Source organism: Mustela erminea, chromosome 15 (genome assembly GCF_009829155.1).
Source record: "Mustela erminea isolate mMusErm1 chromosome 15, mMusErm1.Pri, whole genome shotgun sequence".
NCBI classification, from domain to species: Eukaryota; Metazoa; Chordata; class Mammalia; order Carnivora; family Mustelidae; genus Mustela; species Mustela erminea.
The window spans coordinates 38,669,292-38,677,253 of NC_045628.1; the positions used below are offsets into that span (position 1 = coordinate 38,669,292).

The following is a 7,962-nucleotide window of genomic DNA, read 5'->3' on the forward strand; positions in this document are numbered from 1 at the left end:
GCACACACACACACACACACACACACAGACATACACACACACGACTTGAAGTAATAGAGTAACTGAATAAATGGAATATAAGTGCCAAATTAGATATCTTGACATGGAAGGCAAATAGTATATGGTAAATTCTAATACTGTAATTTTTTAAAATCAAAGCTAAGAAGTACTTAGTGTAAGACACATTATTATTTTATGTAATTAATCCTAAGAAAGAATAACTCTCTCCATTTAAACTGTGACATGTCATCAATTGTAAGATTCATTCCAATTTCAAAGAGGTTAGAATGCAAAACAATGTCTAAGAGCAAATAACATGTGGTAACGTGTTAGCATTATCTTTTATAATTGAATGTAGAGTAACATAGGTATTTATGGATAAGAATGAAGAAAGGAAGGCAATGTTTTTCAAAAGTTTCAGTTGAGAAGACAGATTTAAGGAGGAAAGTAATAGTATTTTAAAAGTTTCAATTTGAGGTAACTAGAATATTTTAATGGTGAAAACTGTATTTGGACAGCAGAAAGAGTTGTAATCTTATTCTGAAGTAATAGTAGACCATTTGTGTAATAAATAGATATAGAAAAAGAGAAATAGCTTTAAGGGAGAAACTATAGTAAATCTATAAAATCATACATGGAAAAATTGAAAGTACAGCAATTTGTCCTAATTGGCATCTGTTGTTTTTTTTTTTATAAAGTAAAAATTCAGTTTATTCATCTGTTTATGACACAGTACACAAGAGGCAAAGTGTTTCACATCATAGATTTCACTTCCAACTCCTTGGAATGTTCATTTCTTTGGCTAAAAGGAGAGACTAGACATGAGAGGCAGGCAATGCTTAGCCAACTGCAATAAGGATGGGGAGCAGGTGATACTAATGCCATCCCTGCAGGGACGGGCGCAAGGGGACTATTAGTCATAAGCTACTTTCTAGAATTGTTAGCTGGAAACAAAGGAGCACCACTCCTGGATGCTTAACCGTCGTGGGCCTCAGTCATCCCCACCACACAGATACAGCAGCGCTTTCTGGTAGTCGCCCTTCGTGTCTTGCTGGATGTAATAATACAGGGACTTGCCATACTTTCTCTTGAATTCAGACCTAATTTTCAACATGTCCACTTCACTGCGAGAGACCATGATTCTTATCAGAACTTTATCACGAGTCCCCTTGCCCTTCATGGAGTCGTACAGCCGGTCAGCAAAATACAGGGGCTTATTCTGAATGCACTGGACCAGGTTTAGGAAAGCATTTTCCAGGTCTCCTTTGACCTCCTTCTTGATGCTCTCCAACATGTCATAAGGGCTGTAGCTCTTGTACCTATCAAATACTTTCTGGAGATGACACACACTCCGCTCAGTCATGATGCTGATCCACTTGGGTACATCAGTTCCTTTCCTCTTCACTCCAGCATCGTAGAGATCCCGGGCATCTTGGTCAATCAGTTCATAATCAATGACAGAGCCATCCTCTGCTCTTCTACCCTTTGCAAGGGCAACCATCAGCTTGCGGAAGTCTCCAGATGTGTCAGAAACGATGTCCTTCTCCAGATCAGTCTTGTACATTTCCTTGTAGACTCTGTTAATTTCCTGAAGCTCTTGGTTGGTCCTTGAGCAGATGATCTCAATGAGGGAGTCCTCATCAGTCCCCAGTCCCTTCATGGAGGCTTTCAGCTCAGAAGCGTCATACTGAGCAGGTGTTTTTAATAGGCCCAAAATCACTGTCTCCAGGTGGCCAGACAAGGCTGATTTCAGCGCTGATGCAAGTTCCTTTTTGGTCCTTCTCTGGTAGGCGAAGGCAATATCCTGTCTCTGTTCATTGCTGCGGTTGGTGAAAATGTTGACAATGGTGACCTCATCCCAGCTTTGGTCTTGATGGCCGTTTCAATGTTCAGAGCATCACGCTCAGCATCAAAATTGGTGTATGCTTTGACCGACCCATATGCACTTGGGGGTGTGGAGTGATCACCCTCCAAGCTGAGCTTGCAGAGAATTTCGTGAACAGTAGACATTTTGAAGGAAGCTGGGCCCGGCGCCGAGAGCAGCGAGCGTCCTCAGTTGTAGAGCAGCGGCATCTGTTTTTTTTAAAGGGAGAAAAATAATATAAAAGGAGGTTATATAAGCATAAATAAGTTTAATCACACATAAATATATGCTAAAAAGTATAATTTGAAATAAGTGTAGATAAACTAGATTTTATCATTCATAGACATAAATGAGTGATTACCGTAAAATAAAACCAAACAAATCCATACTATATTCCTTTTACAAAGAAAACATGTGAAAGGCATAATCCAAAAATTTGATCTTACTATAGAAGAGTTAAGATGGCAGAGTAATAGGAGGACCTTATGCTTGCCTCAGCCCTCCAGCACAGCTAGATAAATATAAAATCATTCTAAATATACAGGAAATTGATCTGAGGACTGAGAGAACAAACAGCACAACTAGAGGGAGAAAAGATGCCACATCCTGGAAGGTAGGAGACAGAAGAAGTGATTATAGGGAGAAAAAAGAACCATCTGTGCTGCACAGAGGAGGGAGCCCTGATCAGGAAGAGAGAAGAGACAGAGAATGAACAGAGTGCAGGGCAATGCACAATAAAAACACTTCCCCAAAATCATTGACAGGGAGGCAATTGGGTGCAGATGTGCTCCTGTGGAGAAGCAGAGAAGAGGCCTGAGGCAGACATCATGGCCTGAGAATCACCTGGGTCACACTGGGAGATACAATTCCCCTTCTTGGAGTGTACCTGGGAGAGGTGGCATTGCCTTTTTGAGGACAAGAGAGCCAATGGGCAACACTGGGCTACCCCATTTATTAGCAGAAAAGCAGAGACAACAGCTGAGGGCAGCTAACTTGGACGAGGACTTTTTGCTGTACTTTAACATAAACTCCAAGCCCCTGTACCGTAGTGCAACTGCCCTTCTGAGACAAACCAGCACAGCCACAGTATGGTGAGACTGTGCCCCAGAAGATCAGCATGATTCTGTGCCATTCCATGTCCCTAAAATTTGGAGTTTTGAAACCCAGCCAGTGCACCTGAGATAAAATACAGGAACATTGTACCACTAGATGGGCAGACAGATCTGACACAAATAAGGTGAAGGGAGAGAGCTAACAGAAACTTGAGACACAAGAGGGGAGATTGTTTGCTCTTCTGTAAGAACATCCTAAATAGCAGCAATCATGACTCCCCTCTTTGGGAAGAGAGATCTGGCTGATGTCATTTTCCCCCCATCCATCAGCATGGGTGGACTTTAATGAGCATCACAGCCCCCCACAGTGAAGGTATGAGATGCTGACACCAACACCCTCCACAGCCTTCACTCTGCAGGTGCTTCTGAGCTAGGGCAAGTATGCCTGAGAGTATGTGCCTGAGAGCAACAATGGCCCTCTCCGCCAGAAGACCTGCACAAACCACCAGCACATACCAAGTCTACTGACCATAGAGTGCTATAAAGCCTAAGCTGTAGTGGAAATAGGATCTACCTTCTTCCCACCATCCTTAAGATTTTATTTATTTATTTATTTGAGAGGGAAAGAAAAGGGGGAGGAATAGAGGGAAAGGGACAAGCAGAATCTTTGCTCAGTGCAGAGCCCAACTTGGGGCTCGATACCACGATCCTGAGATCATGACCTGAACTGAAATTAGGACGCAAATGCTTGACTGACTAAACCACCAGGTATCCCAGGACCTAGCCTCTTTTAACAAACAGACCAAAATGCACCTAATAAAACTGTGCCACAAACTGGATAAAGGTCCAAATTTCCCCTGCATCCAAGGGCAAACTCTGCAGCTAATTTACATGAGGGAACGAGCAGGAAAAACACAGCAGCAGAGTCCACACAGCATATACCAGAAACACTTTCTGTAGCACCAGGACCTGAGCAGTAGAGTACTGCTTCTTAGTATAACCATTGTTCTCAGGAGCAGAAAACATAACAGGCTTTCCTAACACAGAGAAGAAGGATATAGACAAAATGCCAAGAAGGAGAAATTCCTACCAAAAGAAAGAACAAAAAAAGGTCAGAGTCATGGGACTACTCTAAACAGATATAAATAATATGTCTGAACCATAATTTAAAACAACAACCATAAGGATACTAGCTGGGCTTGAGAAAATTATGGAAGACATCAGGGATTCCCTTAAAACAGAGATAAAAGACCTAAAAACTAGTCAGACCAAAATAAAAAAAGGTATAACTGAGATGCAAAACTGATGGATATAATGAACGTAAGGATAGAAGCAGAGGAATAAATGAATATTAAAGAAGCTAAAATTATGAAAAATAATGAAACTGATAATAAGAGGGAAAGAAAAATATTGGATCACCAATATAGATTTAGGTAACTCAGCAACTCCATAAAGTGTAATAACGTTAATTCATATCATAGAGTCCCAGAAGAAGAAAGGGAAAAGGGGACAGAAGATTAATATGAGCAAATTATAGCTGACAACTTCCCTAATCTGAAATTAAGAAAGTTCCTTAATCCAAAACTATGAGGCACAAAGAACTCCCATCAAAATTAACAAAAGCAGAACAACATCAAGACATACTGTAGTAACGTTTGCAAAATACAGAGATAAGGAAAGAATCCTGAAAGCAGCAAGGGAAAAGAAACCCCTAACCTACAGGGGAAGATACGTAAGGTTAGCAGTAGATCTCTCCACAGAAACTTGGCAAGCCAGAGGGAGTTTATTATATCATAATAAAGGGGTCTAGAAGACCTAACAATTGTAAATAGCTATGCCCCAAACCTGAGAGCACCTGAATATATAAATCACTTAATAACAAACTTAAAGAAACTCATTGGAAAATGCAGTAAAAATAGGGGACTTTAATATCCCACTCAAAAACGGACAGATCATCTAAGCAGAAGATCAACAAGAAAACAAGGGCTTTGACTGACATACTACACTAGATGGACTTAATAGATATATTCCAAATATTTCATCCTAAACCAGCAGAGTACACACTCTTTTCAAATACACATGAAACGAAACATTCTCCAGAACAGGTCATATACTGGGTCACAAATTAGGCCTCAGGTTCTTACAAAAAGATTGAAATTATACCATGCATATTTTCCAACCACAAGGCTTTGAAACTTGAAGTCAGCCACAAGAAAAACCTTGGAAAAACCACAAATACATGCAGGTTAAAGAACATCCTACTAAAGTATGAATAAGTTAACCGGAAATTAAAGGAGAAATTTAAGAAAATGCATGGAAAGATATGAAAACGAAAACAAGACAGTCTGAAACCTTTGGGATGCAGCAAAGGAGGGAATAGATATAGGAACACAGGCCTACCTCAAGAATCCAGAAAATTCTTAAATAAGCAATCTAGTATTACACCTAAAGGAGCTAGTAAAGGAACAGCAAATAAAGCCTAAATCCATCAGGAGAAGGGAAACAATAGAAATTAGAGCAGAAATAAATAATGTAGAAACAAAATAACCCTAGCAGAACAGATAAGTGACACTAGGAGCTGGTTCATTGAAAGAATTAATAAAATTGATAAATCCCTAGCCAGACTTATCAAAAAGATGGGAGAAAGGATCCAAATAAATACATTCAGGAATGCAAGAGGAGAGATCTCGACACTACAGAAATAAAAGCAATTATAAGACAATACTATGAAAAATGATATTCAAATGAATTAGGCAATCTGGAAGAAATGGATATATTCCCTGAAACATATAAACTACCAAAATTGAAACAGGAAGAAATAGAAAATTTGAACCAACCCATAGCCAGATAAGAAATCGAATCAGTAAACAAAAATCTCCCAATAACCAAGTCCAGGGAGAGATGGCTTCCCAGGGGAATTCTACTAGATATTTAAAGAGGAGTTAGTACCTATTCTTCTCATACCATTCCAAAAAAATAGAAATGATAGAAAAACTCTGAACTCTTTCTACAATTTCAGTATTGCCTTGATTTGAAAACAAGACAAAGACCCCACTGAAAAGGAGAATTACACGCCCATATCCCAGATAAACATAGATGCAAATTTTCTCAACAAAATGTTAGCAAAGATCTGACAGTACATTAAAAGAATTGTTCCCCACAGTCAACTGTGATTTATTCCTGGGCTTCAATGATGTTTCAGTATTCCAAAATCAATCAACATGATACGCCACATTAATAAATGATAAGAAGCATATGATATCAATAGGTGCAAAAAACCCCCAAAAACCCATACCCATTCTTGATAAAACCCTCTTGATAAAGGAACCATTCTTGATAAAACCCTCAGCAAAGTAGGGATAGAAGGAACATACTTCAACATGATGAAGGCCATATATGAAAGACTTACAGCTAGTATTATCCTCAATGGGGAAAAACTGAGAGCTTTTCTTCCACAGTCAGGAATAAGACAGGGACATACATTCTCACTGTTGTTATTTAACATAGTGCTGGATGTCCTTGCCTCAGCAATCAGACAAAAAAAAGAAATCAAAGGTATTCAAACTGTCAAAGAAGAAGCCAAACTTGCACTCTCTGCAGATAACATGATACTTTATGTAGAAAACCCTTTATGTAGAAAACCCAAAAGAATCCACCAAAAAATTGCTAGAATTCATACAGTAATTCAGCAAAGTGGCAGGATATAAAATCAATTGTACAGAAGTCTGCTTCATTTCTATACACTAATAATGAAAAAGGAATCAAGGAATTGATCCTATTTACAAGTGCAACAAAAAACATAAAATACCTAGGAATAAACCTAATCAAAGAGGTAAAAGATCTGTCCTCTGAAAACTATGGAATGTATATGAAAGAAAGAGAAGAGGGGACAAGGAAATGGGGAAAATATCCATACTTATGGATTGGAAGAAAAAACACTCTTAAAATGTCTATACTACCCAAAAGAATCTGCACATTTAATGCAATCCCTGTCAAAATACCCCCAGCAGCTTTCCCAGAGCTAGAACAAACAATCCTAACATTTGTCTGGAGCCACAAAAGACCCAAATAGCCAGAGGGCTGTTGAAAAAGAAAACCAAAGCTGGTGGCATCAAAATTCCTGACTTTAAACTTTATTACAAAGCTGTAATCATCAAGGCAGTATGGTACTGGCACAAAAACGGACAAATAGATCCATGGAACAGAATAGAAAACCCAGAAACAGACCCACAACTATATGGTCAACTGATCTTCAACAAAGCAGGAAAGAATATCCAATGGAAAAAGATAGCCTTTTCAACAAATGGTACCACTTCCTTATGCCATCCACAAAAATATACTCAAAATGGATGAAAAACCTAAATGTGAGACTGGAAATCATGAAAATACTAGATATTAGAGGATACAAAAATTCTGATTTGAAGGGACACAGCCCTCTCAGTGTTTACAGCAGCAGTATAAATAATAGCCAAATTATTGAAAGAGCACATACATCATTAATGAATGGATAAAGAAGAGGTGATATATAGAAACAATGGAATATTACTCAATCATCAAAAAGAATGAAATCTTTCCATTTGCAAAGATGGAGCTAGAATGTATTATGCTAAGGAAATTCAGTCAGAGAAAGAAAAATACCATATGATCTCACGGTTGTGGAATTTAAGAAACAAAACAGATGAATATAAAGGAAAGAAATAAGAAAAGGGAGATAAGGCAAACCATAAGAAACAATAGAGAACAACAACAAAAAAAGCAATAGAGAACAAAAAACAAAAAAGTTGGTGGAAGAGGAAATGGGTGGGGGATGGGTTAAATGGGTGATGGGTATTAAGGAGGGCACTTGTAATGAACACTTGATGTTATATGTAAGTGATGAATCACTAAATTCTACTCCTGAAGCCAATATTACACTGTATGTTATCTAAACTGGGATTTAAATAAAAAGTTTAAAAAAATTAAAAAATAAATCACACAAAGAATTTTATCTTATTGAGGGATTATATGATTTTACACCTTTTTACCTTATAATTTCTGTTTTTAAAT

The 7,962-nt window shown here is 38.2% G+C and overlaps 1 pseudogene; it reads right to left on the bottom strand.

Annotated features, from left to right (window-relative positions):
* Positions 1–681: 681 nt before the first annotated feature.
* LOC116574326 lies at positions 682–2,061 on the bottom strand (annotated as a pseudogene).
* Between the last annotated feature and the right edge of the window lie 5,901 nt (positions 2,062–7,962).